This window comes from Canis lupus, chromosome 6, assembly GCF_011100685.1.
Source record: "Canis lupus familiaris isolate Mischka breed German Shepherd chromosome 6, alternate assembly UU_Cfam_GSD_1.0, whole genome shotgun sequence".
Classification (NCBI taxonomy): Eukaryota; Metazoa; Chordata; class Mammalia; order Carnivora; family Canidae; genus Canis; species Canis lupus.
In genome coordinates, this window is record NC_049227.1 from 49870050 (window position 1) to 49892025 (window position 21976).

At 40.0% G+C, this 21976-nt stretch overlaps 1 protein-coding gene across 3 annotated transcripts in view; it reads right to left on the reverse strand.

The window, feature by feature from the left end:
• Positions 1-21976, reverse strand: part of CDC14A (cell division cycle 14A) — a 292061-nt gene that overhangs the window by 35662 nt on the left and 234423 nt on the right. For 2 of the 3 annotated variants that reach the window (XR_005361148.1, XR_005361146.1), the window contains exons 16-17: positions 7276-7426; positions 4654-4780 (exon numbers count right to left, since the gene is read on the reverse strand). The gene's annotated coding sequence lies outside the window, so the exon portion shown is untranslated. The remainder of the gene's footprint in view (positions 1-4653; positions 4781-7275; positions 7427-21976) is intronic. The other variant, XR_005361147.1, reaches the window with a different exon arrangement.

Sequence of the window (21976 nt, forward strand, 5' to 3'; positions counted from 1 at the left end):
ATAGTAAAACACTGGGGAGGGAATCGCCTGATCTCTATGTTTAATGGATTTAAGGAACAACTGTGAAAATTGGGAGGAGGGGATCACAGTGACCAAAGTGAAGAGTGGCGGGAGCTCGTTCTAGGATGGTGAGAGTGAGTTTGGAGAGAAATGGGCAGATTCTACATTTATGTTAGAGATAGAAGTAACAGGACTGCCTGAGAGATTGGATACAGAATACAAGTGAAATGACAAAAATCAAAGATGACTGCTAATGTATTTCCACAACTGGGTGGCCAGTGGTATTTACTAAGATGGAAAATATAAGAGTCACTGGAGCAAATCCTAAGTCTTGTTTGGTCCTGCTAAGTTTGAAATGCCCTCGGGATATCCAACTGGCATCGTCAAGGAGTAAGTTAAATATAAAACGCAGAGCTTAGATGATGCAAAACATTCGAACAGCTTAGCACCATGCCTGATACATAGTAAACATCATAAATGTGTAGTATTACTTCAAATTATTTTCATAATTATAGGAGACGTGAATAAAGGTAGATCTATTAACACTGAATATCGGCTTATTGGTAAATCCTGCCTGAGAAAGGAGATAAGATGAAAAATACATAGTTAAATCTGAGAGCCTATTTGAAACGGCTAATAAAAAGCATTTGAACGTGAACCTGCACCGAATGACATCGGGCTGAGTGAGCTCAGGCTGGCCTGCTATCCACCCCTCAGGCTCAGGCAACGTCACTTCCAAATCAGAGAAACGAGAATTTATTCTCCATTAAATAACTCATCCTAATGTTTAATAACTACTACAGTCACTTGTGATTTTTTTGCAATTTGAATTTGTCTAAATATAGCGAGAGCTCAAATTATTGGCCCCAGAATGCTGCTTCTTAAAGTCCTAATATATGATATGATTTTGTTTCTGTTTATCTGCTAGGTCAGAGTCCCTGGATGGATTTGCAATGCAATATCCTTGCATGCAAAAATTTAATACGTTTTAGACATCTTTGTTAGAATCTTACATTCTTCATCAGATACGGCGCACAGATAGCACCCCTAGATTAACCATGTAGGCAGGAAAATTGGGGGGGAAATGAAAACCTGTCATCCATGTCATTATTTCGGCATTAAGCCTTTAGGGAGTAGGAGAAGTGTCACTCAGAGCATCTCTGCAATTGCCTGAGCTGCATCAGTGTCACCAGCTGCCTGACACAATCATGTCGAGCTTGCTGAAACTCTCCTGTTTTCTCCCCCACCTATGCATCCCCACCCTCTTCTCAGTGGAAACAGGACCAGTATTTGTTCATACTGAATGGAAAATAGTAGCACACACAGCCTTGATGTGGCTTCTCTTTTTAAAAGAACAGCCACCAGCTCACTTGAGTGCTTGACAACCTGCTAGGCACCGTGCTCATTTCATTCACCCTTCGTAGCAAAGGTCCTACGAGGTGGTGTCTATTGTTACCGCGTTTCACAGATGAGGGAGCTTATGCTCCAGGAGGTTAAGCAATCTCCCCAACTCGCAAGTAAGAGAATCGGAGTTCAAAATGAAGTCAGGCAATCAACAGAGAAAGATCTCCTACCTGCTGTATCCTCAGCATCACTGATGAGCATGACATCAGGAGGCCAGGGGCTTAGGGTTGGTTCATCCCCTGACTCTTCTGCAGCCATGAAGCTGCCAGCTTTCTGCTCTGCCTCTGCGGGAACAGCTGAATGTGCAGCTCCTACTCTGTATGAAGGTGAAGCTTCCCTGGCAGGCCATCCACCCCCCCCCCACCCTACACAGGCCCCCAGGCCCTCTTATCTCCTACCCCATGCCTATAGTGTTTTTTCCAGGGCATAAACCTTCACATTTCCCAATGAAGATGAAGCCAAATGCAAATATCCCTTCGGAAAGTAGAGGTGGCTTAAACTCCCACTACACGAGACGTGACCTGTGTTCAGATCCATCTGGATTGAGGTTTAGCTACTAAAGATTGGGCGGAAAAGGAGAAAGGGCAGCTAGCTATAAAAGGACATAGAAAGACCAGGAAACTATTCAGAAACAAGTAGGTAGGCTCAAACTTCACCTACCAGGCTGCTGATTGCCAATCAGCGCATCCCAAAAAGAATTCAAGGGTAACGTCCACTTGCCCCCATCTACTCTTTCCACTTCGGAGCCCATACAGCCAGTGTACAGGACTTCACAGGGACCACAACCAAGCTCCCACCCTGCCTCTTGTCCCTCTTGCTGCAGTGTGTAGGCATTTATATTTAAAAAGCTGGTTATAAAAATAAATAAATAAATAAATAAATAAATAAATAAATAAATAAATAAAATAAAAAGCTGGTTATTTGGAGAAATGAGTTCCTTTCTCTACACAAATCTGCAGCTGGTATAAATCAGTGCTTCATAGGGCTTTCGCCCCCTGCTGCTCTGCTGTGCGCTAGAGAATGGTGATCACAGGTGGGCTACTCTGCACCACTAGCCTCATCCAGGCCGTGTCTAAGGGGTCTCACCAGGGCATAAGCTGTTTATTCCCCCAGAGGCTTCAGGGATGGTCTGGGAGAAAAATGGTAAAGAGATTTGCCCGGAGTGCTGGCGGTAATTCTATTATTTAAGTCACAAAGCCAAGTTAATTCCAATGAAATATTTATGAGGTTTATTTACTATCTATCTTGCACATTAGACTAGGGCTGGATTAAGAAGCAACCCAGCGAAAGGAGAGAAAATGAGTGGGAAATATCAGAGAGGGAGACAGAACATGAGAGACTCCTAACTCTGGGAAACGAGCAAGGGGTGGTGGAAAGGGAGGTGAGCGGGGGGTTGGGGTAACTGGGTGACGGGCACTGAGGGGGGCACTTGATGGGATGAGCACTGGGTGTTATGTTGTATGTTGGCAAATTGAACACCAATAAAAAGAAATTAAAAACAAAACAAAACAAAACCAAAAGAAAAAAGAAGCAACCCAGCCAGCCAACTGTCCCAAACACCAATCTGAAAGGGGAGCCAAAACCACTTACTAGCCAGGATGTAATAGGGAGGAAGTATGTATTGGCCTCATCAGTCTCAGAGCACTAAATAGGAAGGGAAGAAACACTAAGTGCCTCCCTGCAAGAAGGAAAATATCAAAGGGACAAGTTAAACTTCCTTGTAAGGAGCTGGAAGGAATTAGCCTCGGGGCTTTGTCTTTGCTGCATGAGATTTACAAATTTGGGGACAGCTAAATGGCTCAGGACTAGAGAAAAGAGGCAGACCGCTCCCACTAAAAGGCACTCCAGTCCCTCTCCCTCAGTCCAAGGGATGCAAAATGATTCCCCTGCCCAGTCTTTCTCTAGGTGGGGCAGCCACTGTATACAGCCTCCCAGGTGGTGCACAACTGTTTGGGCTGCACCCAGAGAGCCCAAGATGTGTAGGTTGGCCTACTGAATGAGTAAGTAACATACGGTTGGAGAAAGATTTACTTTTTTTCCCCCACATCCATGTCATTGCCTTTAGTCTCCTGCTGTCCTAAGTTGTCTTGAGCAGGGCAGGAGGGCTCTTTCTTCTGCTTCTAACCTTCCAGTCCTAATTCATTCTCCTTCTTTGGCATGAGTCAGCCTCTAGAACAAGACCAGATCATGCCACTTCCATTCTTAAAAGCCTCCCATGGCCTCGCACTGCCATTATAAAGGACAAACTTCTTAGCGTGGAAATAAGACCCTCCGTGATTAGCCCCAAACTGACTTGTCCAGAATCATCTCTCACTACTCCCCATGTTTTTGCTCTGTGCTCCAGCCCTGCCCAGTGTCAAATTTACCACAGGCTTTCTCACTTGAGGCCACTGCCCATTCTATATCCTCTACCAGGGATAACCTTTTTTCCCTTTTTCAATAGTGTCATGGGTTTTCTACATTGAATATATCTTTAAAAACAAATATTTTGTCAAATCTTGTATTTTTTAAAAGATTTTATACATTTATTTGAGAGAGGGAGGGGGACAAACAGGGAGAGAGAGGGAGAGAATCTCAATCAGACTCCACACTGAGCATGGAGCCCCACCAGGGGCTTGATCCCACGACCCTGAGATCATCACCTGAGCTGAAACCAAGAGTCGGAGCTCAACCAAATAAGCCACCCAGGCACCCCTGTCAAATTATATTTTTTAATAATTTTTTAATTTTAGAATAGTTCTAGATTTATAGAAAGGCTGCAAAGATAGTACAGAGAGCTCCCATAGATCACACACCTAGTTTCTCCTATTGTTAACATCTCGAATCAGCAATGATGCATTTGCCATAACTAATCAACCAATATTGATACCTTATTATTAACTGAAGTCCACACTTAACTCAGCGTATGAGCTAGAGTTCATACTTTATTTCCTTAGTTCTTATTTGATTTTTCTGTGGCAGGATCCTATCAGGATATCACTTTACATTTAATTTTGATGTCTCCTGAGGCTTCTCTTGATTATGGCAGTTTCATAAACTTCCCTTGCTTTTTGATGGCTCTATTTTGAGGTCTACTGGCCAGATATTTTGTAGGATGCCCACCTACTAGAATTCTGGTGGTTTTTTTCATGATTACACTGGGGTTATAGGCTCTGGGGAGGAAGACCACAAAGTGCCATTCTCATCACATGATATCAAGGATAAATGCTATCAACATGTCTTATCGCTATTAATGTCAACACTGCTCACCTGGCTGGGGTACTGTTTCCCAGGTGCCTTCTTCCCAGGTGTGGGTTACTCCCCACACCCTCTTTCTTCAGAAGGAAGTCACTGATGCAGCTCATACTTCAGGACTGGGAAGTCATGCTCCATTTCCCTGAGGAGGGAGCATCTACACAAATTATCAAACCAGATTTCTAAAAACATTTTGTTCTCTTGAATGTCTATTTTTACCCACAAGCTTCTAGTAACCAGTGTGGCTTATTCTGAATGGATTGTTTTGACTTTGGGTAGGCACAGAATTAGGGTAAAAGGTAGATATGTGGCTCAGTTTTCTAATTTCCTTTTAAGGCCTAGCTGCTAAACCAAAATTACTTGTTACGTCTTAAATGTATAATTTATAGTCTTTATTTAAACTTTACAAATAATAGAGAATGCCATTTATTCTTTGGGAAGAGGATAAATAGAAGACTTGAAATGTTAATAATTCAGATTAGCAGAAAGTGAAAATTATTAAGCCGCTAGACAGCTATTGTTTTATATATACCTGCCTAGAAAGAAATGGCAGAGGAATTCTGATCTGTAAAGGAAAAAAGAAATCATTTATTCTTAAAGTTGCACAAGTGCTTTCTGACCATCTGAGGACAATTCAGTGACCTTCAAGAGTCTGTCCTTACGCTCTTCCAGGCTCCACACCACTGTGTTAGTACTCGAGTGCCGTGATGCAGAACACAGGGAGGTGACTTTCCTTCATGGTTCCAGCACCATACGTTCTCCGGTTAATATACTTCCCCAAAATAAAGAATCCGCCACTTCCTATTATCAGATTCAGACCGATTGTCTTCTTTTTGAAATGGCAAGTAAATATCTCTTGGTAAAGCATACTGTGTTTGTAAAGCTTTTCTGTTTAAAAGGCAGAAAAACCCACCACCAAAAAAGAAATATCTTATTTTAGCTCTCCATAAAAATCAGCTTGAAAAAAGGCAGCATAGTGCTCCCTGCTAGCAACTAGCTCATCAATACCTGTTTCACTGAATTCCAATTATCTTTTTTCCCAAGCCAATTTATGTGTGGATAAAACCTAGATCTAGATCCTTTAAGATTTACGGTAAAGTTCTTATCCTTAAGTATTCCCAATAAGTAAACAGTTAAGACATGGTCCAAATGGCCTGAATTTGATCCCTGGAATCCCCCTAAAAGTGTTTTCCCTGGGGCAGAATTTCCCTGAGGAAAAAAAAAAAAAGAACAAAAGAAATCAGACTTTATTTTGGAATATCTGCTTTGGTAAGGGAAGGGAGCTATTAATCACAGAAATGTGTCTTAAAGTTGAACTTTCTAAAGCAACATTGCATAGTACTTAGTAAAGGTAAAAATTTTAGTAAAGGTAAAATTTATTGAAATTAATAAGAAAGCAAGCAAGCCATGGGCAAAAGAATGAGTGATTCAGGACTTCCACATTAGTCATTTTATCTGAAGTGATCAACTATATGAGGCCTATCATGTCCACCCAATTTTTTCCCTGTATTCTGAATAGGTGACACTGGAGAATGTCTCGGGAGACACAACATGGAAGCCAACATTAGACTTAGGCAAGTGACTCTTCCAGCTGGAAAGCTACACACATCCATATATATGTTGCTATGAAGTGAGATCCACTACGTTTACCAACCACTACACTTACCAAAGAGTGTACAAAGTAATGGACACCTGGGTGGCTCAGTGGTTGAGCATCTGCCCTGGGCTCAGGGTGTGATCCCGGGATTGAGTTTCCCATCGGGCTCCCTGTGAGGAGCCTGCTTCTCTCTCTGCCTCTCCCTCTGTGTCTCTCATGAATAAATAAATAAAATCTTTTCTTTAAAAAAAAAGAGTGTACAAAGTAGGATCTAATTTTTGGCAAAATACAGATCTCTAATATGAATGTCCATATATGCAAAAAGGAAGTCTAAAAAGATATATGTACTAAAATGCTAACAGTGCTGAGTCATGAGAATATGAGTGATCTTTATTTTTCTCTTGTACTTCGTTATACTTTCTGATTGTTTCTAATAGTACTTTCTAGAAATTTAAATATATATATACATAAATATACTTTATCTCTTTCCTGCCAGAACTTTCTTTCTTTTCCTCAGTCAGATTTCTCTTAACACTCTGCAAGTGCAAAACTTACACTCATACCCTTCACTATTTGCAACTAACTGGGAGGAATTCAGACTTTCTGAAAAAAAAAAATGTATTGACAGTATGGTATTTGATGATGACTTGGATCAATTGAAGGCTACATAGAAAAAAACTAAAATTCCATATTTTTTCCTAGAAGAATTTTTAAAGCCTTTTAAAGGCTCATAAACAATCTGACAACATATATCCAATTTTTGTATGTACAGCATCTGTTATCCTTGGTAGTCATAAACATAACTTGACTTTTTTCCAAGAGGAAGAGAAGTATGCAGTTTCTCTGGCTAATTCACATACCTAAAAGCCTCAAAATCTCCCAGAACTGATAAAGTCTTTCAGAGTCCCTTTGGTAGGAATGAGGTTAAGTTTATGCATTAAACAGGACCAAGTTTTCATAGTCAAATGAATTTCCAATAGTTTGTGTGCAGTTTTTTAAAGTGCAAAATAGGAAGGTTTCTGGAAGCAAGACTCACGTACATTCGCTTTGATAGTGCATGAGCCTCAAGAAGGATACTGCAGCCACAAGAGAGGAATATACTTTTCATGTGTCCTTGACCACTTCTTCTCTAGGCAAGGGCGCTTCTCTGGGGAAGGCGCCCAGCTGCAGGAGGGATGGGCGTACACAGAGCTGTGGGGGAGGAATGAGACAAGCACATAACCAACCAGAGTTAATTGAGCAATGTTCCAGACACTCTGAAACATTCACTGAATGCAGAAAATCATAATATAGGGATTGAAAATTCAGGTCCTAGGATAGTGTTTAAACTTTTAAGGCATACCAGAATCACCTGAAGAGATTGTCAAAATAGGTTCTTGGGCCTCACATCTAAAGGTTCAGGTTCATTCGGTCTGGAGTATGCCCAAAAACTTGCATTTTTTACAAGTTCCCAGATATTGTTGATACCACTGGTCTACAGATCACATTTTGAGGATAAATAGACTCTATCTGGCCTTAGATGCTCACCACTCACTGGCTACATGATGTTAAAAAAGTGAATGACCCCATCCCTCCCTAGCTCAGTCAACCCCTCTGTAAAATGAGGTAATAATAGCTCCTGCCTCCTAGTGCTATCGTGAGGATTACATGAAAGGAGCCATTTAAGGCTTTTGGAAAACACTCAATAAATGTCAGCTATTATTATTAATATTAATATCATTTTGATATTGTATTGACTCTTCCTGATTTTGGTAGAGGAAAGTGAAGCCCCAGAGACTGAGTGACTGTCACATGGTCCCAAAGCTAATGAGCATGTGAACCTTGGCCTTCTAGACAGTCTCAAGACACCAGACAGAGAGTGCGCCCTGGGACATCTCGTGGAGACGGAACATTGTCAGCTGGTCTCAAACCCATGGTCTTTATATAGGAGATAAATACTGAAACAAGCCTCCAAAGGATGCAAGCATCTAACAAAGCTGACAGACAACAGCCATGTGCTGCTTCTGCCAAATTGAAAGAGAACATACTATCCTGGGTTAACAATGGGAAACCAAGGTCATGCTGAAGAAGGAAGCTAATAAGTGAGATGTCAATATTCCTCCTCTTTCTGGAGAAAACGAGGCAGCTGGTTGACCTGAAACATATCCCTTGGGGACACCTGGGTGGGTCAGTCATTGAGCATCTACCTTTGGCTCAGATTGTGATCCTGAGGTAGCTGGAATCAGGTCCCGTATCAGGCTCCCCACCGGGACCCTGCTTCTCCCTCTGCCTGTGTCTCTGCCTCTCTTTCTCTCTGTGTCTCTCATGAATAAATAAATAAAATCTTAAAAAAAAAAATACAACCCTTGACCCCAGGAACATCAGGGCAATGATTCACAGTCACAATCTAAACTTCCAACAGGACACTTGATATAACAGAAAGTTACCCCCAGACAGTTGCTTACCTTTGGCCTGCTGAAAAGGAATTCTTTAACTATGACTTTAATAAAATGCACAATGATGCATTTTTTAGAAGAACAGAACACACATACACACACACACACACACACACACGCAAAGAACAGAACAAACATCCTTTCCCAGCCAATACAATGTAATGTGCTTTTCAATAAAGCTGCTGAGAAAAGCAGTAAATCCCAACCTTGCCATATTAATATGTCTGACCTAGAAATCAAGAAATAAGATGCTCTTCTCAAATCTCTGATCAGCTTTCTGCTTTGGGAAATTGGAACAGTAAGGAGAAACAGAGATCCCTGGAACATTATCTTCAAAGAAGAACTGAAAGGAATACTTCAGATTAAGAATAACTTCACAATATTTCAGAAGATTCCAGCAATCCTTACATGATATCTGAAAACGGTTTTGAATTTTCTTTTTAAAGATATTTTATTTATTTATTCATGAGAGACAGAGAGAGAAGCAGAGACACAGGCAGAGGGAGAAGCAGGCTCCATGCAGGGAGCCTGACATGGGACTCGATCCTGGGACTCCAGGATCATGCCCTGGACCAAAAGCAGGCACTAAACCGCTGAGCCACCCAGGGATCCCCCAGCTTTGAGTTCTTTTTTTAAACTTTCATTATTTATTTACGATAGTCACAGAGAGAGAGAGAGAGAGAGAGAGAGAGAGAGGCAGAGACATAGGCAGAGGGAGAAGCAGGCTCCATGCACCGGGAGCCCGACGTGGGACTCGATCCCAGGTCTCCAGGATCGCGCCCTGAGCCAAAGGCAGGCGCCAAACCCCTGCGCCACCCAGGGATCCCCCAGCTTTGAATTTTTAATGAATCATCGCTTCTCAGCCTTTTGGCTAAGATCAAGTGTGAATTTTTAATGAATTGATAATTTACTTAACACAACAATGATGATGACTAATTTGATTAATGTATGTAAAGAGCCTAATACGGACCCTAGCACAGAGTAAATGCTCTGCAAGTGTCTGCTACTACAATGATGAGCTATGATGATGGGGGGCTGAGGTAGAGCCACAGTGTTTACAGGCTGGGTCGGATCTCTGTGACTTTCATGATTACATGAAGTAGATATTTGCTCCCTCAGTAGGATTCAATAGAGTGTAACTGAGGGAAAGAGAAATATTTTAACAATAAAAGCTAGTAAATGAGGAAACAAGTCATTTGGTTGAGAGCTGAATTTGAGTTTGGTTCGTTTTTTAAAAAAGAGCTGAATTTGAGTTTGGTTCGTTTTTTAAAAATCAAATTGGTTTACATACTCTGTGAAGAAATATTTAAGACTTTGCAAAACCACAACTAGTCAATTTTAACCTAAATTAAACAGAGTATGCACACAGACACATGATGGGGAACATGCTATGTCTTTTATTCTGACTTTCCAGTTCATCACAGTCGGGTTCTTAAAAACCTGGTATCTCAATTTTTCTCCTTTCCCCTTTATTCTCTTTCACTATTTTTTATATTCCCCAAATGAATGAGACCATATAATGTTTGTCCTTCTCCGATTGAGTGGGAAATATCAGAAAGGGAGACAGAACATGAGAGACTCCTAACTCTGGAAAATGAACAAGGGATGGTAGAAGGGGAGGTGGGCAGGGGGTGGGGGTGACTGGGTGGCGGGCACTGAGGGGGGCACTTGATGGGATGAGCACTGGGTGTTATTCTATATGTTGGCAAATTGAACACCAATAAAATATAAAAATAAATAAATAAATAAAAAATAAAACTACACCTGGATGAACACATTAAAAAAAAACAAAAAAACCCTGGTGGTATCTCACAGGATATTTGCCTACCATGTTTATTTCACTAACTGTAATTTTTTAATTTAAATTCAATTACCCAACATATAGTACATCAGTAGTTTCAGATGGACTTTTCAATAATTCATCAGTTGTGTGTAACACCCAGTGTTTATCCCATCACATGCCCCCTTAATGCCCGTCACCCAGTTACCCCTCCCCTCACCCACTTCCCCTCCAGCAACCCTCAGTTTGTTTCCCAGAGTTAAGAGTTTCTCATAGTTTGTCTCTCTGATTTTTCCCATTCAGTTTTCCCTCCCTTCCCTAATGGTGCTCCGCACTATTTCTTATATACCACATATGAGTGAAACCATGTAATGATTGTCTTTCTCCAATTGACTTATTACACTAACTGTAATTCCTTTTAAAGATTTTATTTATTTATTCATGAGAGACACAGAGAGAGAGGCAGAGACATAGGCCGAGGGAGAAGCAGACTCCCTGCGGGGAACCAGATGCGGGACTCAAGCTCAGAGCCTGGGGATTATGACCAGAGCCAAAGGCAGACGCTCAACCACTGAACCACCCAAGCGCCCCCTATCTGTAATTTTTTAGTGGTTTCTGACATTCCACTGAGTTCTGAATGGTCATTTTTATCATTATTTTTGAACAGGACAGTCCCACCTACTCCTAGTACTAGGGCCCAAATGCATGTGTTTTAATACAACTTTGGAAATACAACCTATGCAATTATTTATGAGGGTGGTAAAACTATGATTCAGGGCAAGTCAAAAAGTATGCTGATTGCAATCATTTTTTTCACCTCTTTTAAGAAGAGAGTTTAGGTTCATTAACAGGGATTTAATTCCAGCTGTGTAAAAAAATACACCAGTATGTGACCAGCAAGGCAAAGAAAACAGAACACGGTTTTCCCAGTCAATCCTGTACCTTTCAGAGTCTCTACGCCTCACAGGCTCTCCTCTCTTGTCCTGTCTGGTTCCTACCTCAGTCCATGAGCACCCCCAGACTCTGGGCTCTATCTGTTACAAACCTATCCTGCCCTGTGAACTAGGATGGCATCCCATCTCCTGAGCTCCCCCACTTTCTGCTGCACTTCAAATCTTAGCTGAAAGTTAGTTGAATGCCCAGCCTCTCCACGATGTATGGTCTTGGGGAGTTCCTATCTCACCCCAGCTTGCTCCTACTGACCCCAAACAAACTCCTCTGTGGCCAATAGTCCATGCGGTGCCTTGAGTTTCTGCAAGAGGTGACTCTAAAATCGATGCATTCGGAAGGAATATGCTTAAATGTTCTGTTCAAACTTACTAACTTAGGCAACATGCATAATTTCATACAATAATAAGTGGAAGTCAAGTGAAAAATGGGGACGGGGGTCAAAGTCCTTGCAAAGGAAGTTCACTTTAGATAAACTTGCTTTATGTTCTGCACTGTATCCTTTGATAGCACATTTGTGTCCTAGACCAATGTGTTCTATTCGTGGAGGATGTCTAGACACCTTTCTAGTTTCACTCTGCCGCAAAGGCAAGCACCTTATTTTTTGCAGCCGGCTGACTGGCTACATCATCTATAAAGGGTTATTAAATTAATCTAGCTCATAGTGCTCCTTTCTCCAGAAAGGAAAACTTTGAGGAAATTAAAGCAGCAGCAGGTTATGCAGGCAAACACTCATTTAGCTGTCATTAGCCCTCGGTGAGGGATTCTAATTCGGCCATTAATGGCAAAAGAAGGCAGCTTTATTCCTCATCTTCGTCCGTTGAATTCTAAGGAACCAACAGGACATTTGTTTTCTCTTTAAAGCTTAGAAAGAGATAGTGGTATCTAGCTTTGATCACTTCCATGCTTTACTTGCAGGATATAATAAAGAATTTCTCAAATAGCAAAATACAGTGTGAGCTCCATCTGCAAAAAGAATTATGTCCCGCAGAGCAGAATTCAGGCATATCAGCTAGCTAATTCTGAGCCAAATAACAGTGATTCGTTACATAAAAAAAAAAAAAATTAACAAAAGAACAATTTTTCTTTCTCTATAAGGCTTCCAGGCCATCTATCTCAAAGCTCCACTAAATAGTTTTGCGTTCATCAGAACTTATTTAAAACTAAGGGTGCCCTCGGCTCTGAGAGATCAGTGGCTGGGCAGTAATCTAGTGCCACCTAGCTTCCCTCCTGGGGGATATTTGTCCATCACTGGACGTTGTCAAATGAAGAAATTAGGCTGGGTTCAACAATGGGCAAAGGCTTGATGAAACAGAAGCAAACAAAGAGAAAATGCCTCCGTTCATTTTCATGCAGACAACTGAACACGAGAGGTGGAATCTGGAGCTCCTGGGCAATCGCGGCCCACCACCCTAGCCAGCCTTTCCCCACCTCATCGCCTGCGACTCTGCAGGAAGAGAACGCGGTTTGTAACACTCGGGTGCTTGTGGTGGGGGCTACCCACATCGTGCATTTCTCCTGATGGCCTCAACACAGCCTCCAGTATTCCCATCTCGGTCACAGATGCTCTTCCCAGCCTAAAGACTCCCCCCCACCCCCATGTTCCCCCACTCAGATCCTTCCAAATTCCAGCCCCACTTCCCATGGCAGCCTTCCCTGACCACACCAAACTCCACCAAGGGCCTCATCTCTGAGTTACATTGTGTTCGCAGTTCTTCATGGTGGTTTTCCTTACTCTGCATGTGCCCGCCTGCCTGCTCCATCCAGTCCTGGGCCTGGGGGCTCCTACTGGTCCTTCCATCCTTCCATCCTTCCAGGCTCAGCAGATCCCCACCCACACTCCCTCCTCCTATAAGACAAAAGGATGCATTGCCTCCTAGTGTGGATACCTCTAGGAGACAACTCATTCTTTCTCACCATATTAGACTCTAAGCAGGGGCTGTGTTTTTAGCCTTCCACTTTGCTCATCAGTAAGTTGTTGTTGAGTAAATGGTTGAAAGAATGAAACATAGCCTTTGAATTATTTAACATTTCTTAGTGTTTCTCCAGCTAGTCTGTGTTTCTTGCAAGCAGATTGTATCTCTTAATCCTCCCATTGCCGTAATCTTAAACACAGGGACTGATCCCAGCTTAATTCCCTCTGAACTTATTTTAAAAAACAAAAACAAGGACACCTGGGCAGCTCAGTGGTTGAGCATCTGCCTTTGGCTCAGGGCGTGACCCTGGAGTCCTGGGATCGAGTCCCACATTGGGCTCCCTGCAGGGAGCCTGCTTCTCCCTCTGCCTGTGTCTCTGCCTCTCCCTCTTTCTTTCTGTGTCTCTCATGAATAAATAAATAAAATCTTAAAAATAAATAAATAAATAAATAATAAAAGACAAAGCAAATAAAACAAAAGCCCTACATTTCCCTAGAGGATTTACTCTCCATTCTAAAATAAGCAGTCTCATTTCTCCTCCCCTTCACACTCTCACTCTCATTTCCAACTGAAGGCTTTGCTTCTTATTTCACTGAAAAATAGATAGAATCTGGGTCCTGGCTGTTAAGTTGACCAGAAACTGAGATCTTCCTTCCACATCAAGTTGAAAAATGCTTAATAAAATATTTTTTAAAAAACGTTGGCAAATAGTGGAATGAAATGGCAAGAAAATTAGGAAAACGAGATGGCATCCAAAATGAGACCAGGAGACAAGGGAAGCACTGAAGCCTCCCACACACGCTGCTGACACATCCACCTTTGGCTTCATTGTTCAGAAGGGACTGGAGATAAAGCCTATGCTGGGTCCCGGCCCTGGAGCCAGGTAGGGGTCGGCCCACATCCAATACACACACTGTTCTCAACACATCATCCAGAGTGATCATTTTTGAATGTGTCTCAACTGCTCCCAATCGCCCAGTAACTCCTTATTTCCACAAATGAATCTCCCAGGCCTTTCAAGGCTCTCCATGATCGGAGGCTCCTTCCCACCTACTTGAACTCCTTCTTGCCTCTCTCCCACTCATTCACTCCACTCCCGCCATACTGGCCTCCTCGCTCTTCCTCATGTTGTTGCAATCCCTGATAGAGGCAGCCACACTACTTCCCACATCAGGTCCTTCACTTCCCATTCTCCTTTCTAGAATCTTCAACTTCATGTGGCTTATCCCACATCCCACCCAGCTCAGGACTCAGTATAACATCCTCAAAAGGCCTTCCCTGATTACATCATAAAATGGACCCCTCCCCTTCATTCTTCATTCCCTCCCCCAGATTCATCTTGCTTCACAGCACTATCACGGCCTGAAATTACACTTCAAGTTTTTGTTAAATATTTATTATCTGTCTTCCCAACTTGAATGTGAACTTTATGATAGGAGAAATTGTCTCTTTCCTATTTAGATCAATAAACCAAACCTAGCCTGGGCCTGAAGATAGGTGCTTTATTCACACTTAACTTTTTCCAAATGGTAGGGTCTTTGGAGAAAAGGGGGCATAAAAGGAGGTATATTATTTGCTGTGGGATAATGGCAATAACAACCCACAAGCTTTAGGGACTTCACAAAATAAAGGTTTCTTCCTTGCTCAGACTGGAGTCTTCACGGGTTTTCCTAGTCAGATGGTCTGACTGGTGAAAGGCTTGCTCAATCTTGTGGCTCCACTATCCCCAAGGACCTTGGATTCCTCCACTGAATCTTTTGCATCTCTCTGGAGATTAGAGACTCGTGAGACAATAGGGTATTATCCAGGAGATTTTAGGGGTCCAATTTCATCAGAACACAGTCATGATGCCATACCTAACTTTGGGGGAAACTGGGAAAGCATTTTAACCAATTCCAGAGGGAAAAGGAAGTAAGGTGTGGTGAGTCCACAGCATAGTAGGATCTGTCATGAGAGGTAACCAGCAGGCAGCTGGAAAAGTGTTTTAGGGGAAGGGAATAGCATATGCAAAGGCCAAGAAGTATAAAAAATAAGAACATTATTTTAGGAACTTCAGGTTACAGATGTGGCTATATCTTTGTGAATGTATAGTGTGAAACAAAAGGCATAAGGTCGGAGAAACAGGCAGATTCCAGATGATGAAGGATGCTGTATGCCATGGCAAAGGGTTCAGACTTATTCTGAAGGTAATGGGGTGCTTTTGAAGGATATTAAGGGCATAGGCTGGAGAATAACATAATCAAATGTGTGTTAGTAAAAGATCACTCCAATGATCTGTATGGAAGACGAATTTGGAATAGAGGGAATGGAGGTAAGATAATTAGATAGGAAGCTATTGAAGAAGTATAACAAAAAATGTTGGGGGGGGGGCACCTGGGTGGCTCAGTGGTTGAGCATTTGCCTTTGGCTCAGGTCATGATCCCGGGGTCCTGGGATGGAGTCCAATATCAGGTTCCTTGCATGGAGCCTGCTTCTCCCTTTGCCTGTGTCTCTGCCTCTCTCTGTGTCTCTCATGAATAAATAAATAAAATCTTTTAAAAAAAGAAAAAAGAAAAAAACGTTGAAGGATTGAAGTCAAACTAAGACAGTAGTTTATAGTAATTGTTAAATTATTTTTTCTTCTGGAAAGTCTTATGAGCATACTTATTGTCTTTGATGAGCTGAAGACTCTAATATTATTCCTGAGGTTTAGAAATTCATCTCATAGAGGTTAGTAAAGTCACATTTTAATTAAATATCTAATTAGGTTTTGAATATCTATCATTTAAAACTAAAGGTCAGTCTAAGTGGATAGTTATTTTTCAGTCAATGCTAAGGAGTTTTGGAGAGAAAAAGGCAAGGCGTGGAGTTATGGATATGAGTAAACTCTCACGTTGATAGTGTATATGGGGAGGAATTGATAAATATCTCCCCCAATATCCATTGTGACAAGGTATTCTAATCAGAAAACAAATAGAAAGGATAGATTGTTCATCATAACACTATTTATCTCCACCAGATAAATTAACATCATACTTCAATTAAGTTAAACTCTTAAGTGTTCCATAACCACCACTACCAACATGCTTACACTTTTCTCCATATAATGACAAACCTTTCCATTCATAACAATTCTTTTTTATCATCTTTTTATTTTTAAGTTTTTACAGCTTTACTGAAGTATAATTGACAAATAAAAATTATGTATGTAAGGTGTACTGTGTATTGTGTATTCATTGTAAAATGATTACCACAGTAAATTAACACATTCATAGCTACCATCTTTATTTATTTATTTTGACTTGGTGAAAGCACTTAAGATCTACCCTCAGCAAATTTCAAGTACACATAATAATATTTTTATCTATCTATCTATTTATTTTTGCGGGGGGAGAGAGAGAGAGCCCATACATACACAGTGAGGCAGGGAGGAGCAGAGGGAGACCGAGAGAGAGAATCCCAAGCGGGCTCCATGCCCAGCACAGACTGACGGGGGCTCAATCTCACGACACTGAGATCATGACCTGAGCCACAACCAAGAGTTCTATGCTTAACTGACTGTTCCCCTACATTACAATACTTTTAACAAGAGTCACCATGCTGTATTTTAGATCCTCAGAATTTATTCCTCTTATAATTAAAAGTTTGTGCCTTTTTTTTTTACATATTTAGGGTAATTTTATTTTTTTAATGTTTCAAGTTTTATTTAAATTCTAGCTAGTTTACATACAGTATGATATTGGTTTCAGGAGTAGAATTTAGTAGAATTTAAATTTAGAATTTAGTTATATATAACACCCAGTGCTCATCACAAGTGCTCTCCTTAATACCCATCACCCAGTTAGTCCATCCCCCCACATACTGCCCCTCCAGGAACCCTCAGTTTGTTCTATATGGTTAACTATCTCTTTTATGGTTTGCCTCCCTCCTTTTTCCCCCACTTCCCCATGTTCATCTGTTTTGTTTCTTAAATTCCACATATGAGTGAAATCATATGGTATTTGTCTTTCTCTGACTTATTTCACTTAGCATAGTACAATTTAGCTCCAACTACTTCATTGCAAATGGCAAGATTTCATTCCTTTTGATGGCTGAGTAACATCTCATTGCATATATATGTACTACATCTTCTTTATCCATTCATCAGTTGATGGATTTTTGAGCTCTTGCCATAATTTGGCTATTGTTGATAATGCTGCTATAAGCCTTGGGTGTATGTGCCCTTTCAAATCAGTATTTTCATATCCTTTGGTTAAATACCTAGTATTGAAAAACCACTGAGTCACAGGGTAGTTCTACTTTTAACTTTTTGAGGAATCTCTATACAGTTTTCCAGAGTGGATGCACCAGTTTGCATTCCCACCAACAGTGCAAGAGGGTTGCCCTTTCTTCTACATCTTCACTAACATCTGTTGTTTATTGTGTTAATTTTAGCCATCCTGACAGGTGTGAGGTGGTATCTCATTGTAGTTTTGATTTGTATTTCCCTGATGATGAATAATATTGAATATCTTTTCATGGCTGACAGTAGCCATCTGTACATCTTTTTTGGAAAAATGTCTATTCATGTCTTCTCCCCATTTCTTAACTGGATTATTTGGTTTTTGGGTGAAAGTGTGTACCCTTTGACCAATGTGTACCAGTTTCTCCATCTGCTAGCCCCTGGTAACCACTATTCTACTCTCTAGTTCCATGACTTTCACATTTTTACATTCCACAGGTAAGTGAGATCATACAATTTTTTTCTTTCTCTGACTTATTACATTTAACATAATGTCTTTGAGTTCATCCACATTGTCACAAATGATAGGGTTTCCATCTTTTTGTGGTTGAATATTCCATTGAGTAAACATATACTACATTTTCTTCTTTGTTCATGAGCAGACACATAGGTTGTAGGTTGTTTCCATATCTTGGCCATTGTATATAATACTGAAATGAACATGAAAGTGCAAGTATCTCTTTGAGATATACATGCACTTTCAATTGTTTGGATACATACACAGTAGTGGGATTGCTGGATTGAATAGCAGTTCCACTTTTAATTTTTTTAAGAATCTCCATACTGTTTTCCATAATGGCTGTATCAATTTACATTCCCACCAATAGTGTAGAAGGGTTCCTTTTTCTCCACCTCCTCACCGACATTTGCTATTCTCTTGTCCTTTTGATAATAGTCATCCTAACAGGTGTGAGGTGATATCTCATTGTGGTTTTAACTTCCATTTCTCTGATGATTAGTGATTTCAAACATCTTTTCATATATATGTTTGGAAAAATCTCTATATTCTTTGCCCATCTTTTAATGAAGTTATTTGGTTTTGATCATTGAGAAAGATGCATACACTAAAAACTATAAGACATGAATGAAGAGTGCCTGAATGGCTTAGTCAGTTAAGTGTCTAACTCTTGATTTCAGCTCAAGTCATGATCTTAGGGTCATGGGATCAAGCCCCATATCAGGCTCTGTGTTCAGCAGGAAGTCTGCTTCTATCTCTCTCCCTCTACCCCTACCCCATGCACCCACATGCTCTCTCACTCTCTCTCAAATAAATGAATGAATCTTTAAGAAAAAAGAGACACGAATGAAAGAAATTGAAGAAGACACAAAGAAATGGAATGATACCTCAAACGGGTGAACTGGAAGAATTAATATTGTTAAAATGTCTATACTACTGAAACTGGTCTACAGATTTAATGTGATCCTTATCAAAATTCTGATAGCATTTTTCACAAAAACAGGACAAAAATACTAAAATTTGCATGAAATCACAAAATACCTCCATAGCCAAAGCAATCTGTAGAAAGAAGCATCACACTTCCTAATTTCAAACTATATTATAAAGTTATAGTAATCAAAACAATGTAGTATTGGCATAAAACTAGACTCATAGATCAGTGGAACAGATTGAGCCCAGAAATAAACCCGCACATACATAGTCAACCAACTCATGACAAGGGAACCAAGAATACATAATGGGTAAAGGATATTCTTTTCTATAAATTTTGTTGGGAAATTGGATATCCACATGCAAAAGAATGCAGTTGCACTTTTATCTTACATCATACACAAAAGAATCAACTTAAAATGGATTAAAGATTTAAACATAAGGCTTGAAACCCTAAAATTCCTAGAAGAAGACATAAGGGGAAACCTCCTTGACATTATCTTGGCAATGGCTTTTTGGAGTTGACTCTAAAAGCTCAAGCAACAACAAAAAAAACAAATGGGACTATTTCAAACTAAAAAGCTTCTGCACAGCAAAGAAAACAATCAACAAATCAAAAGGCAACTTATAGGATGGGAAAAAATATTTGCAAACCATGTATTTGATAAAGGGTTGATATATAAAATAATTCTTATTTAGAATGTTTAGATCTACAATCTAGGTATTTTTAAGTTATTGCAAGAAGTGGGAAAAAACTGTTTTTTTCAAACTCACTAGAAGGGTTCTAAAAAAGGGCAAATTAAAGCATTAGCAATACTTTTTAAAGCAACCTTTACAAATCTAAAATCATTTTGTGTGATAATACCTATTATATTGAAATAGTAGAATTATGGGTGAGTGACTTATTTTGCTCTATCAAATTCTCTGTGTAAGTACATTACTTGTATAACAGAAAATGAATAAAGACAGACTCATTTTGACAAGTTAATTTGCTCACAAAATTATCAGGGATTCCTGAGTTCAAATCCCACCACTTATGTGACATTGAGCAAATTGATATTATTATCATTATTATTATTATTAATATTAATATTATTAAGTAGCATTCAGCATGTATTATGTGCCAGCCTTCTGTTAGGCACTTTATATACATTATCTCATGTTAGGAAATCTTTCAAAATACACTTCCTCAGCTTTTAAAAACATTGATAATAACACCTACTTTGTTATAAAGATTAGATGAGATTATAAATGAAAAGCATGTTGCAAACTGTATAATATGTGTTGATTTCAATCTCTCTAAATTTTAATTATAAAGAATATTCAGGTAACAAATCCAAATTCACAAATACTTTGTTTTTTAAAAAACAATGGTAAAATTGTCCTACTCATGAACTTCAAGGAATTAGCTTCTTTTAACTGTGACTAGTTTCTGAGAAGCAGAGATGATGTTAAGAACTGAAGCAAAAATCCAGTTATGAAATGAATAAGTCATGGGAACAAAAGGCATAGCATAGAGAACATAGTCAGTGATACTGTCATAGTGTTGTATGGTGAGAGATGGGAGCTACACTTGTGAGCACAGCCTGATGTATGGAGATGTTGAATCACTATGTTGTATGTTGCCTGATCACAGGGTCCTGGGCTCGAGTCCCGCGTTGGGCTCCCCCGCAGAGAGGCTGCTTCTCCCTTTGCCTATGTCTCTGCCTCTCTCTGTGTGTCTCTCATGAATAAATAAATAAAATATTTTTAAAAAATTAATGAAGAAGTAAAAAACAAAACAAAAAGATGCAGGAAGCACTTATTTCCAGAAAGTGCTAGGGAGGAGAGTGGGGGAAGGGAGAAAATTCTCAAAGTCCTTGAAATACAGACTAAGGGGAATCATGTTTGAACTCTCCCCATTATCAGTCACTGTTGTTTCTGATGCTTCATTTTTATGCTCTTTACAGACTTACTAGAACAACTGTATTCACAGTGAAACAATCTTCTTTCCCTTTTCTTTGCTAGTTTAATCTACAAATATGCAAATTCTTTTTCAGACTGCAATAGACGAAGATTAGAAGAAAAGTTGCCTATGTCCAGCAACGGCTTTACCATGTGGTGCTGGAAGGATTGGCTTAGCAGAATATTAAACTATATTTCTGACTCAAATTTTGAGCTGTGTTCTATGTCATATTCCATCCAAACAAGAACCTTTTGGTCATCAAATTGCTCAAGTCCAAAACTAAGAACTATGCCTCAGCCTTCCTCTTCTTGATCTTCCATATCGAACCTGCCAGCAAACCCCATGCTTCAAGCCCAAAGGCCTCCTGGGTCCTCCTCAGTACCTCCATTTCCATTGTTGCCTCACTGCTGAAGTCTCATCTTCTCTCACCTGAACTTCTACCATCACCTCTAACTCACCCTATCTCTTCTTCATTCCTGAGAGAATATTTATATCCCTTTTGGAGCTTAACTTTTCTCTCATACTTCTTTTACTGTGTTCAGAGATAATGCTTTCAATTCAGCCTCCTGGATCTATTATTGTCCAATATGGTAACCACTAGTCACAAGTGGCTACCGAGCACTTGAGATGTGGCTGGTCTGGATTGAGATGTGCTGTAAGTACAAAAGACACACCCGGTATTCAAACAATTAGAGGGAAAATGAAAGTTCTCTTACAGTAATCTGTAATTATTTCATTAATACCTCACAAATAATAAATATGTAAATATCTCATTAATGACTGTTTTCATTGATTACATGTGAATATGGTAATATTTTTAATGTATTGGGCTAAATAAAATATAATGTTATGTAATTATGTAAATTAATTCCCATTTGTTTCATTTTACTTTTGTGGATACCAGAAAATCAAATTATATACATAGCTTGAATGCCATTTCTTATTCTATCTTTTCTTTAAGTAAGCTCTATGATCAACATGGAGCTTGAACTCACAACCCCAAGAGCAAAAGTCACATACCCTACCAACTGAGCCTGCTGGGCACCCCTTGCATGATATTTCTATTGGA